This window comes from Ornithorhynchus anatinus, chromosome 6 (assembly GCF_004115215.2).
Source record: "Ornithorhynchus anatinus isolate Pmale09 chromosome 6, mOrnAna1.pri.v4, whole genome shotgun sequence".
NCBI lineage: Eukaryota > Metazoa > Chordata > Mammalia > Monotremata > Ornithorhynchidae > Ornithorhynchus > Ornithorhynchus anatinus.
The window spans coordinates 16,874,139-16,887,423 of NC_041733.1; the positions used below are offsets into that span (position 1 = coordinate 16,874,139).

Here is a 13,285-nt window from a genome sequence, read left to right on the forward strand (position 1 = left end):
TTCTAATTCCAACTCTGCCACTTGTCTGTTGTGTGACCTTGGGTAAGTCACTTCATCTCATAGTTTCCTCGTCTGTAAAATGGGGATTAAGACCGTGAGCCCAAGTGGGACAGCGACTGTGTTCAGCCCAATTAGTGCTTAGTAAAGTGCGTGGCACATAGTAAGCGCTTAACAAATACGACAGTTGTTATTAGAATTAGACGTGTTCCCTGTGCGACACGAGCTTGTAAGGGGGAGGCTCGTGTGGTTTTCGAGGCAGATAGATTTGGATGAAATATGTAAAAGGTTGCCTTTGGGACCCTAGGAAAGTCTCGATGATAGTCCAGAAACCAGGTCTACCGGCGTCTGACGGGGACTACGTGGCAGTCGGTATTCTGAGAAGCAGCGTGGCTCAGTGGAAAGAGCCCGGGCTTGGGAGTCAGGGGTCATGGGTTCGAATCCCGGCTCTGCCGCTCGCCAGCCGGCAAGCCACTTAACTTCTCTGTGCCTCAGTTCCCTCATCTGTAAAATGGGGATTAAAACGGTGCGCCCCACGTGGGACAACCTGATCACCTTGTATCCACCCAGCGCTTAGAACAGTGCTTGGCACATAGTAAGCGCTTAACAAATACCACCATGGTTATTATCATTATTATTCTGCTTAGCGTTTGCATTCTGGGGCTTAGAGGCGTTCGTAAAAGAGGGGAAGAGTCAAAGGAGAGATGAATTTATGGGCGGAGAGCCGCCAGTGTTGATGCCCACACTGCCAGCTGGGATCTTGACGCATTACATCGCTCCTGACTCGGGAGAGGGCCCTGTGCTTTATAAACCTCCTATTAGAAAACCATTTCAGCATTAGCTGCCCCCTCTAGAATAATATTATTCATTCGTTCGTATTTATTGAGCGCTTACTGTGTGCAGAGCGCTGTACTAAGTGCTTGGAAAGTGCAGTTCGGCAACAGATACAGTCCCTACCCAACAACGGGCGGACAGTCTAGAAGATAATAATGTTGGTATTTCTTAAGCGCTTACTCTGTGCAGAGCACTGTTCTAAGCGCTGGGGGAGATACAGGGTAAGCAGGTTGTCCCACGAGAGGCTCCCGGTCTTAATTCCCATTTTACAAATGAGGTAACTGAGGCACAGAGAAGTTAAGTGACTTGCCTACAGTCACATAGCTGACAAGCGACAGACCTGGGATTAGAACCCATGACCTCTGACTCCCAAGCCCGGGCTCTTTCCACTGAACCACGCTGCTTCACTAATAAAAATAATATTATTATAATTCTCTAAATAATAATAATAATGGTATTTTTTAAGTGCTTACGATGTGCCGGGCACTGTACTAAGCGCTGGGGTAGATCTGAGATAATCTGCTCGGACACCTGCCCCGTCCCAAGTGGGGCTCACAGTCTCCCCATCCTCAGTGTCCCTTTAACAGGCATTGAGGTCCGGCAGGGAATGTCTGTTTATTGTTCTCCCGAGTGCTCAGTACAGTGCTCTGCATCCAGTAAGCGCTCAGTTAATATGATTGAGTGAATGAATGAATGTATGAATGATCGAGAAGACCCCCCCCACGGGGGGGCTGGGCTTGAAACTTGTGCAAGAGATGGCGTATTTAAGGAATTTATTAATTTGCTGGTCTAGAAAAGTTGGATTTTTTTCATTTTGCCTAATTCACCACTAGAGGGTAGTCATGGTTTAATTTAAAAATTTTTTGGCTGAATGATGGTTTTTCCTTTTTTATTATTATTATTACTATTATCATGGTATTTGTTAAGCTCTTACTATTTGCCACACACTGTTTTAAGCATGGTCCCAGTTTTGACCGTTCATCTGGTGCCTATCCTTGCCCAGCGTTCACTTTTAGAGTATTTAGCCGGGCTTCCCTTTCTTTCCACAACCCTCACATGTAGGTTGGTTTGGGGAAAATATGCAGTCTAATAATAATAATAAAAATAATAATAATGTTGGTATTTGTTAAGTGCTTACTATGTGCCAAGCACTGTTCTAAGCGCTGGGGTAGATACAGGGTCATCAAGTCGTCCCATGTGAGGCTCACAGTCTTAATCCCCATTTTCCAGATGAGGTAACTGAGGCACTGAGAAGGGAAGTGACTTGCCCAAAGTCACACCGCTGACAAGCGGCGGGGCCGGGATTAGAACCCACGACCTCCGTCTCCCAAGCTGGGGCTCTTGCCACTGAGCCACACTGCTTCTTCTAATTAACTGTATGCAGTTGGTCAGTGATGGTGGCATTTAAGCGCTTACTGTGTGCCAAGCACTGTTCTAAGCGCTGGTATGTACTGAGCACTGACTTCCTCAAGAGCTGGGTGCTAAGTGCCTAGGAGTGCAGTACTGTTGGTAGATTTGTTGAGTGCTTACTTCATCCCTAGCACTGTACTGAGCACTTGGGAGAGTACAGTACAGTTGGTGGATTTACTGAGCGTTTACCTCCTCCAGAGCACTGAATTAAGTGCTTGGGAAAATACAGAACAGTTGGTAGACGGAATCCCTGCCCTCAAGGAGTGTACTTATATGCTTGTTGTCAGGAGTTTTTACTCTGATTAATAGTTCGGCAAGCGCGTCGTTGCCGGCCGAGGAAATAAATCAGCCAGGTTGGGCAGAGGGAGGAAGGAAATATCTGGCTTCTTGGTTAGAATGTCCAGTAGGATTTTATGAAGGGGTTTTTTGAAGTTCTGTGGGTCCACAGCTCTGCCACTTGTCAGCTGTGTGACTGTGGGCAAGTCACTTAACTTCTCTGTGCCTCAGTTACCTCATCTGTAAAATGGGGTTTAACCGTGAGCCTCACGTGGGACAACCTGATTACCCTGAGTCTACCCCAGCGCTTAGAACAGTGCTCTGCACGTAGTAAGCGCTTAACAAATGCCAATATTATTATTATTATTACAGCACGGTAGGGCGGAGACCAGAAACTCCTTTTTGCCTCTCTACATCCAGTTGTTCTCATTGGAAATCCGTTAAAGGAGTCTTGGGGCCTAGCTTGCATGCTGGTGTAGCAGATTATAATAATCATAGTAATAGTATGTGGTAAGCACTTACTATGTGCCAAGCACTGTTCTAAGTGCTGGGATGGATACAAGTTAATCAGGTTGGACACAGTCCTTGTCTCACATGGGGCTCACGCTCTTAATCCCCATTTTGCAGATGAGGTGACCGAGGCCCAGGGAAGTGAAGTGGCTTGGCCAAAGTGACAGAGCAGACAGGTGGCGGAGCCGGGATTAGAACTGACTGTCAGGGCTGTGCTCTATCCAGTAAGCCATGCTGCTTTGTTACAGATGGATGCTTCTCAGATGGATGACCACACAGGTTAAAAACTTATTTTTGGTGTCATTAGCAGCCTCTAGAGGCATTTTTAACAAGGGAATCAGCATGCCTCAGTGGAAAGAGTACAGGTCCGAGAAGCAGAGGACCTGGGTTTTCACCTGGGCTCCGGCCATTTGCCTGCTCTGTGACCTTGGGTTGGACAAGCCATTTAATTTCTCCCTGCCTCGATTCCCTCATGTACAAAATGGGGATTAAGTACTCGTGTGACTCAGTGGAAAGAGCACGGGCTTGGGAGCCAGAGGTCGTGGGTTCTAATTCCCAGCTCCGCCACTTGTCAGCTGTGTGACTTCGGGCAAGTCACTTAACTTCTCTGTGCCTCAGTTACCTCATCTGTAAAATGGGGATTAAGACTGTGAGCCCCATGTGGGACAACCTGATCACCTTATATCCCCCCAACGCTTAGAACAGTGCTTTGCAGATAGTAAGCACTTAAATGCCAACATTATTATTATTATTATTACCTGTGTTTCCTCCTCCTTAGGCTGTGAGCCTAATGTTGGAACGGATGATCTTGTATCTGCCCCAGTGCTTAGTACAGTGCTCGGCACAGAGCAGGCCCTACCAAAACTACAGTCACCATCATCATCATCGATTATTTGACCTGATTATTTTTGGTACCCTGGGGCTTGGCATATATTATCTGTTTGTTTTCTGGTATTTGTTGGGCGCTTACTATGCATCAAACACTGTTCTAAGCACTGGGGTGGGTACAAGTCAGTCAGCTCGGACCCAGCTCCTGTCCCATAGGGGGCTCACGGTCCGAAGTGGGAAGGAGAACAGATGCACAGTAAGCACTTGACAGATATTATTGTTCATATTATCCTGCCTTCCCTCTGCCCTCTTGAATCTATCTTTCCCCTGGGCTTTAATATAGACTAACTGTAAAGCTCCCGACATTAACCCTAATTTTAATGGCACGTTACGTGATTGAATTTGTTTCTTTTTTTAAAAAAAAAGAAAAGGTCATTATTACACATTCTCTAAGACAATGCCAGTTTCACATATGGCCACAACATAATTCTGGGTGTATAAAATTTGCCTAAATGTGTTTTAACTGAAAGCCCCTACCATGTTAAATTTATGCTGTTCCCCATTTGGTTTTCGAGAAGGGCAGATCCTATGATGTCAAGTCTTTTGGGCGGGGCTAGTTCAGCCTGAAAAACGCAAGCATTTGAAGGTGAAAGATGAAGGGGTGTTATGCCTTTTACATGATAGATTTTCCATTTTTTGAGCTAAGGTGTGAGCCAACATTTTGACTTTTTGCTTTCACACTTGAGTGTTTTCATAGTTATGGGAACAGCGGTCTTGCAGGATGGATGAGAAGGTTGGGAAGCGAGGAACACAGTGACAGTTTGCCACAACCCTTGCCTTCACCCCAATTTTCTGTCCCAGACTTATCTTGAACGTGGCTGTTATAATGCCAAAATGAAAATTTGGTCTTTGTAAGGAATTTTTTTTTTCCCAGCACTTAAAACTACGCACAATCGAGGGAAAACAGGAGCAGTTGGACCACTGGAATATCTGTTAGCAAATTTAACTCATATAGATTTTATTTTATATTAAAATTGCTTCCTTTGTATTTTTAAATGGAATCTGATCGCAGTTTCTATTTTGGACAGTACCATTGAGATCAAATGATTACCTAACTAGGGTTTGTTTTGGGAATTTTTTTTTATTCTCTAGTGAAATTAACACAGCGTGAGCCCAGAGCTTCAAACCAATTGTCATCTAATCAGAGTGCCAAGGTGCACATGAAGTACTTTTGGGGACTTCTTAGGTAGTGCCCAGAACTGCAGAATGGTGGCCACCGCACCCTCCATTTTACTTTTTAGGATTTTCAGTATTACTTTCCACTTAAGCAGGAGACTCTGTGATATAATACAGAAGCCTAAGTGCTACTCCTTTAGAATATAAGTTTGTCGTGGGCAGGGAAAGTATCTACCGTACTCTCCCTAGTACAGTGCTCTGCGCACAGTAAGTGCTCGATAAATACGATTGACTAAGCACAGCTCAAGAGAAGCAGCGCTCAATAAAAATGATTGAATGAACGAACGAATGAAAATAAGTTGGGAACAACTGGTTTCTTAGAGAGTATGCCTGAGGCTGGGGAGTACTGTAGGTGCCTCAGGTACCTCATCTGTAAAATGGGGATTAAGACTGTGAGCCCCACGTGGGACAACCTGATTACCTTGTATCTACCCCAGCATTTAGAACAGTGTTTGGCACCTAGTAAGTGCTTAACGAATACCATAATTATCATTATTATTATTTTACTTGCTCTCAAAAGTCGACTACACGAAAGTACGGTAAGGTTTAAGGGAAAATTTGGTCCACAGGTCTTAACCAATTATATTTAGTCAGTCAATCATGTTTATTGAGTGCTTACTGTGTGCAGAGCACTGTACTAAGTTCTGGGGACAGTATAACAGACACATTCCCTGCCAACAGTGAGCTTACAGTCTAGAGGGAGAGACAGACGTTAATATAAATAAATATAATGACAGGTCCGTAAGTGTTGTGGGGTTTGGGGGTGGGGGGAAGAACAAGAGAAGCAAGTCAGGGCAAGTCAGAAGGGAGTGGGAGATGGGAGGAAATGGGCCTTCAATAAAGCTTTGAAGCGGCGGGGAGCGTAATCGTCTGTCGGATGTGAGGAGGGAGGGCTTTCCAGATCAGAGGCAGGATGTGGGTGAGAAGGCGGTGAGTTAGATGAAATCAAGATATGTGAGAAGGTTGGCATTAGAGGAGCAAAGTGTGCGGGCTGGGTTGTAGAGGAGAGTAGCGAGGTGAAGTAGGAGAGGGCAAGGTGATGGACGGCTTTAAAGCCGACGGTGAGGAGTTTCTGTTTGCGGAGGTGGATGGGCGACCACTGGACCTTCTTGAGGAGTGGGGAAACGTGGCCTGAATATTTTTGTAGAAAAATGATCCAAAAATGAAGTGTGAACTGGAGTGGGGAGAGTCAAGAGGCAGGGAGGTCAGCAAGGAGGCTGATAGCGAGGCGGGATAGGATAAGCGATTGGATTAATGTACCACTTTGGATGGAGAGGAAAAGGCAATTTTTAGCGATGCTGTGAAGGTTGAACTCTCAGTATTTAGTGATGAATATGTGGGCTGAATGAGAGAGAGGAGTCAAGGATAACACCAACGATACGGGCTTGTGAGACAGGAAGGATGGTGGTGTAGTCTACAGTGATGGGAAAGTCATGGGGAGGACAGGATTTGGGTGGGAAGATAAGGAGCTCCGTTTTAGACATGTTTAGTTGGAGGTGACAACGGGAGGACATCCAAGTAGAGATGTCTTGAAGACAGGAGGAAATGTGAGACTGCAGAGCAGGAGAGGGATCAGCGCTGGAGATGTAGATTTGGGAATCATCCTGTTCTGTTGCACTCTCCCAAGTGCTTAGTACAGTGCTCTGCACACAGTAAGCACTCAATAAATATGACTGATTGATAGGTAACTTTCCCAAAGTCACCAAGATCTCGAGTTGGAACTTGAACCCAGATCTCTAGATTCCCAGTCCGGTCTTCACTCCACGGGACCGCATGCCCCTCCGAAAGGGGAATTTCGGTTCTAAAATATGAAATTTAATAGCGAAATAGGATTTCAGGTTCTCCAGCCTCCTTCTTTCCTAGAGGAAACAATATTGTCATAAAACCCCAAAAATCCCTCATCTGGGAAAACCATTGATTCCTTTCTCACGGGAGAGCAGTGCCTGTGATGGCAACGTGAGCCGTGGTGGCTGCGGGAGCCAGGGCTGGGGTGGAAGGAGAAGGGGCTGTAGAAGCAGTCAGCTGAGATGGGGGAATTAGATCCAGAATTAAGCGCTTAGTACAGTGCTTAGCACACAGTAAGCGTTAATTAAATACGACAGAATGAAACACGTGCTGCTTAGCATCGACAATAGCCAGTTGTATGCTAGAATCTTTCAGGTCGGAGTCGACTCATTACCCGATTTTTCCCTTGGGTAATTAAAGCAGCGTGGTCTAGTGGATAGACCATGAGCTTGGGAATCAGGAGGTCATGGGTTCTAATCCTGGCTCTGCCACTTGTCTACCGGTGACCTTGGGCATATCTCTTCACTTCTCTGGGCCTCAGTTACCTCATCTGGAAAATGGGGATAGAGACTGTGAGCCCCACATGAGCCAGGGACGGTGTCCAATGCGACTGCTTCCACCCCAGTGCTTTGTACAGTGCCTGGCAAATAGTAAGCACTTAACAGATGCCATAATTATTATTATTATTATAATTATAATTAGGAGTGGGGTGTGGACAGATTCAGCGAAGAAAAATCCAGAACTTGGGAAATGTTGTTAACGCTGTCACCAGCATCTCCTCTGTGTTTGGCTAGTTTTTGTTCCTCAGCATTCTGACCAGAAAATAGAAATAAAATAATTCTGCAGAATTAGAATGCAGGCTCCAGAGACTTGTAGTTTCCTAACTTTACCCTACATCATTTCATCTAGGGAGGAGCAAATGAGATGAAAATGGAAACTTTAAGAGCTTCCAAGCGAAGAAGGGAGAAGGGTGTGTATTAAATAATTGAGGTGTTTGGTAAGCACTTACTATATTTCAAGCACCATACTAAATTCTGGGGTAGATATAAGATAATCAGGTCCTACGTGGGGCTTGCAATATAAATAGGAAAGAGCATAGGTATTGAATCTGTATTTTACAGATGAGGGAACTGAGGCACAGTGAATAATATTAACAGTAATAGTAGTGGTATTTGTTAACTGCTTACTATGTCCCAGGCACTGTACTAAGCACTGGGGTAGTTACAAGGTAACCATGTGGGACACAGTCCCTGTCCCACATAGGACTCCCAGTCTCAATCCCCATTTTATAAATGCGGTAACAGAGGCACAGACAAGTGATGTGACTTGCCCAAATTCTCCCAGTAGACAAGTGGCAGAGCCAGGGTTCGAACCCAGGTCCTCTGACTCCCAGGCCTGGATTGGTTCCACCTGGCCACACTGCTCATCATTAGAGCAGTTTTTCGCTTTGGGAGACTTGGAGGTGTGCCTCAAAAATCTGCTGTCTTGCCGTGTCTCCTTTCACCAGGTCTCGGTGGGCAGGATTCCACCCTCTGGTTTGCATCCGTGCCTAAACCATGGAATTCGAGATGGCCCCATCATAACTGATGTGCCCAACAAAGCCAGTTTGGCCTAGTGGAAAGAGTGGGACTGGGAGGAGGGGGAGTATGAGGTATGTAGACTTAAAATTCTATAATTTAGCTTTAAGGAGACTCGGGTTCTAATCCTCCATGTTCTGTGACCTTGGGCAAGTGGCTTCACCACTGTGGACCTCAGTTTCCTCATTCTTTGGGAGGCGGGGGGAATGTTATTTGTGAAGTGCTTACTATGTGCCAGGCTCTGCACCAAGTCTTGTCTTATGCTGTCGAGTCGTCTCCGACCCGTGGCGACGCCATGGACACGTCTCTCCCGGAGCGCCCCATCTCCATCTGCCATCGTTCTGGCAGTGGATCCATAGAGTTTTCTTGGTAAAAATCCAGAAGTGGTTTATTCATTCATTTACTATTGCCTCCTTCCGCGCAGTCAACTTGACTCGACTCTCCCATGACGCTGCTGCCCAGCACGGGGGAGTCTTGACATGTACCAGTTTGCCTTCCACTCGCTAGCCACTGGCCAAGCTAGGAACGGAATGGGTAGACCTCTGCTTGACTCCACCTCTCGAACCCGAGACTGGTAGAGGACTGGAAACTCTCCAGGTGCCACCCTGAGAGGGTCTGTACTAAGTTCTGGGGTAGATATAAGCTAATGAGGTTGGACCCAGTCTGTGTCCCACATGGGGCTTCCAGTTTTACAAATGAGTTAACTGAGGTCCAGAGAAGTGAAGTGACTTGCTCAAGATCACCCAACTGACAAGTGGCGGATCTGGGATTAGGACCCAGGTCTTTCTGATTCCCAGGCCCATGCTCTATCCACTAGGCCATGCTCCTTTTCATCTGTAGAGTGGTTAGGATAAAATACATGTCCCCCTTACCTCGTAAACTTTGAGCCCCACATGGCACGGGGACTGAATCTAGGCTATGAACTTATTGTGGGCAGGGAATTTGTCTGTTTTATTGTACTCTCCCAAGTGCTTAATACAGTGCTCTGCACACAGTGAGTGCTCAATAAGTACAGTTGACTGACTGAATCAGATCTGACTTTATCGACCCCAGTGCTTAGCAGGTGCTTGGCACATAAGAAGGGCTTAATCAGTCAATCTGTGGTATTTGTCAAGCACGCACTATGTGCAGAGCACTTTGCTAAGCACTTCGGAGAATACAGTACAACAGAGTTAGCAGACTGTTCGCTTAAGGACGTAAGATGGGCTTAATCAATCTATGCTATGTGCAGAGCACTGTACTAAGCGCTTGGGAGAGTACAGTACAGCAGTCTTGGCAGATACGTTTGCTTAGTAGATACATTATTATTATTTGGGGGCAGACAGGCTGCCGGGACCACCGATTGGAAGGGCCCGCCATTTCTGAGCCACGCTCCTCGCCGCGGTTGGCAGATGGCAGCTCTAAAAAGAGAGTTCTTCCTCCAGCCCACCCCGCCGAGGCCTGATGGCGGGGGAGGGAGAGGGCAGGGGGGCAAGCGGGCCCAAGCCAGCTGGCATTTCACAGCTCCCAGCTTGAGAAGGGGATTTTCGAGAGAGGAACATCCTGTCAGTGGAACAGCCTTTGATCCTTAACCCGCTGCTCCTTGAACCCAAGGCCGCCAGTGGTCTCGGCCCCAGGAACCAGTGACTGCCAGCTTGGTGCCGGGAGAGAGCCGTGGAAGGGAGGGGAAGGATCGGAGAGGGATCTGATCTGCTTTCAGAGCCCCGCCACCCACACCGGGGGTTCCCACGAATGAAAACGGTGGAGACCACTTTTCCCCGATTAGAAATACAAACGGACGGGGGAGCCGCAGAAGGGAGGCAGAATGGAATTTAGCATGTGCCGGAACCGTCTCTAAAGGTTCAGAGGATTATTTACTTTGGTTTCCGTGTTTGGTTGGACTCCCGCTGTCAACTAACCCTCCCTTCTTGCCAGTCTCGCACTTCAGTCGAGGAATATAAACTACTTGTGACCACATAATAAGTTGCACTCAGAGAATTCATTCAGCCGTATTTATTGAGCACTTAACTGTGTGCAAAGCACTGTACTAAGCGCTTAGAGGCTCCAGTGCCATTAAAACATTTGACCAACACTGAAACTCAAAAAATACACACCGTCCATCCATTTGAAAATAAAAGTTCAGTGACTCAAGCAGCACCTTCATTCTGATATGTTGTACATATTCAGTCAGTCAGTCAGTCGTATCTATTGAGCACTTACTGCACTGTACTAAGCGCCTGTGAGACTACGATGCAAAAATAGACATATTCCCTGCCCACAACAAGCTTACATTCCGGAGGGTGAAATGATTATTACATAAGTGCCTTGACGGTGGGCAAAGCAGAAGGGAGTGAAAGAGAGGGGGAACAGGTATCTTATCCCCATTTTACAGATGAGGTAACAGACACAGGGAGGGTCATTGACTGACCCTAGGTCACACAGGAGGTAGGTGGAGAGCTAGGATTAGAACCCAGGTCCTCCGATTCACAGGCCTGCTCGCTTTCCACTAGGCCACACTGCTTCTCCACCGGTTCACCAGGAGGAAAGTGGAAGCAAACCAAAGACTGCTTTCTGATCAGGGATTGGGGAAATAAATCTGGATCCGAGCTCTGCCACCGGGCAAATCATGACCTTGGGCATGTCGTAGGCCATGTGGCCTAGTGAATAGAGCACGGGCCTGAGGATTTGGGTTCTAATCCTGGCTCCACCACATGTCTGCTGTTTGACCTTGGTCAAGTCACTTCACTTCTCTGAGCCTCAGTTACCTCATCTGTAAAATGGGGATTGAGACTGTGAGCCCCACACGGGACAAGAGTCTGTGTTTACTTGATTACCTTCTTCCTATTCCAGTGTGTAGAACAGTGCCTGGCACCTAGTAAGCGCTTAACAAATGCCCCAATTATTATTATTATGCCACAACAAGAGATGTACCCTTTGTCCATGTCCTCCGTCTTGCTTGGAAACCCCTTTCCTTCCTACCCAACAGACCATCCCTCCCCCTACAGCCACCTGTAATTTATATTAATATGATAATAATAATTGTGGTATTTAAGTGTTTACTATGTGCCAGGCACTGAACTAAGCACTGGAGTAGATACAGAGTAATTGGGTTGGACACAGTCCTTATCCCACACAGGGCTCCCAGTCTTAATCCCCATTTTACAGATGAGGGAACTGAGGCCCCGAGAAGTGAAATGACTTACCCAAGGTCACATAGCAGGAAAGTGGCAGAGACAGGATTAGAACCCGGATCTCTCTGACTCCCAGACCCATGCTTTATGCTCTAGACCATGCTGCTTCTATTAATATTTGTCTCCCCTTCTAGTCTGTAAATTCCTTGTTGGAATATACCTACTCTTTTGTATTGCACTCTCCCAAGTGCTCAGTACAGTGCTAAGGACTGTGAGCGCCCAGTAAATACCACTGATCGATTGACATTTCAGAAAAGGAGTTTCCTAGTCTACATCGAGAGCTTATTTTGGGGGGGACTGCCCACCTCTGGTCTGAGGCTACAGAGTGAAGAAAGGAACATTAAGATCTCCTATATGACCACCCCGTGAACTGAAATAAGACCCACACCTCACCTCTCTCTCAGTCATTTGAGATTTGGAGTCAGTATCAGAGAAGGGTGAGTCTGAATTACATATAGTAATTCATCAACAGTCTTTTTTTCCTTCTAAACGGTGCTTGCTAAGCACTTACAATGTGCCAGGGACTGTATTAAGTGCTGGGTTAGATCCTTTTCCCCTTAGGGCTCACTGTCTTTTAAATAAGTTTCAGGGGGTCTCTAATGTAGGGCTAAAAAAAGAGTAATAAGCAACCTGGAGAGTCTCGGGATTCAGATATTCCAGTTGTGACGGAACTTGGGGTGATCAAAGAGCTTGTGAGCGCAACAGACCCACACAGGTGTTGAGCAGGCCCAGCACCCATGAAAGTAATCTGATTTTGCAGAGGGCCTTAATGTGTGCTATAGAAACTCTTTCGCCAAAAAAAAGATGTTTAAACAGCAATCCCAGATGTTGTTGTTTTTGGGGGTTTTGTCATATGGCAAAAATCTCCCTGGATTTATTTGCATTAGGCAAAGCCAGAAAGTCTGAAAACATTTTGGATTTTGAGATCAGCCAAACCCACTGCTGTCGTCTCCCTCTGATTCTATAAGAGAAGCTGTAATCAGTGCCCTGAGAACAATAACATTTCCTCCCATCGACCACCTAATAGGAACTCAAGCCGAGTTGATCAGCTTCCGGGGCCTCTTTCTTTAGGTGGAGGGTTAAAAGCACCAAAAGAGAAGCAGCGTGACCTAGCGGATAGAGCATGGGCAGAATGACCTGGTTTCTAATTCCAGCTCCGCCACTCATTTGTTTTGTGGCACTTGTTAAGCACATACCTTGGGTCAAATGCTCTAAGGTAGGTACAAGTCCGATCGGACGCAGTCCCTCTCCCGCCAGGACACTTGTCTGCCAGTTGACCTTAGGCAAGTCACTAAACTTTTCTGGGTCTGAGTTACCGCATCTGAAAAATGGGAATTAAGACAGTGAGCCCCATCTGGGACATGAACTGTGTCCAATGTGATTAACTTGAACCTTGGTACAGTGCCTGGCACATAGTAAGTGCTAACAGATGCCATAAAAAAACCCCCACCAAAACCCTGTGGTTCTTGAAACTCCCAACTTGGGCTTAATTATCATGTACAGAAATGTTCATACGCACACCAAGCCTGAGGAAGCTGCTTTGATCCTTGATCTGCCACTTGCCTGCTGGGTGATCTTGGGCAAGTCACCTAACATCTCCATGCCTCAGTTTCCTCATCTGTAAAATGGGAGTCAGTATTTATTCTCCCTCCTACTTAGACT

The 13,285-nt window shown here is 46.4% G+C and overlaps 1 protein-coding gene across 1 annotated transcript in view; it reads left to right on the plus strand.

Moving 5' to 3' along the window:
* HDAC8 (histone deacetylase 8) overlaps positions 1-13,285 on the plus strand; it is a 121,727-nt gene that overhangs the window by 8,340 nt on the left and 100,102 nt on the right. The gene's annotated exons all lie outside the window — the stretch shown is intronic.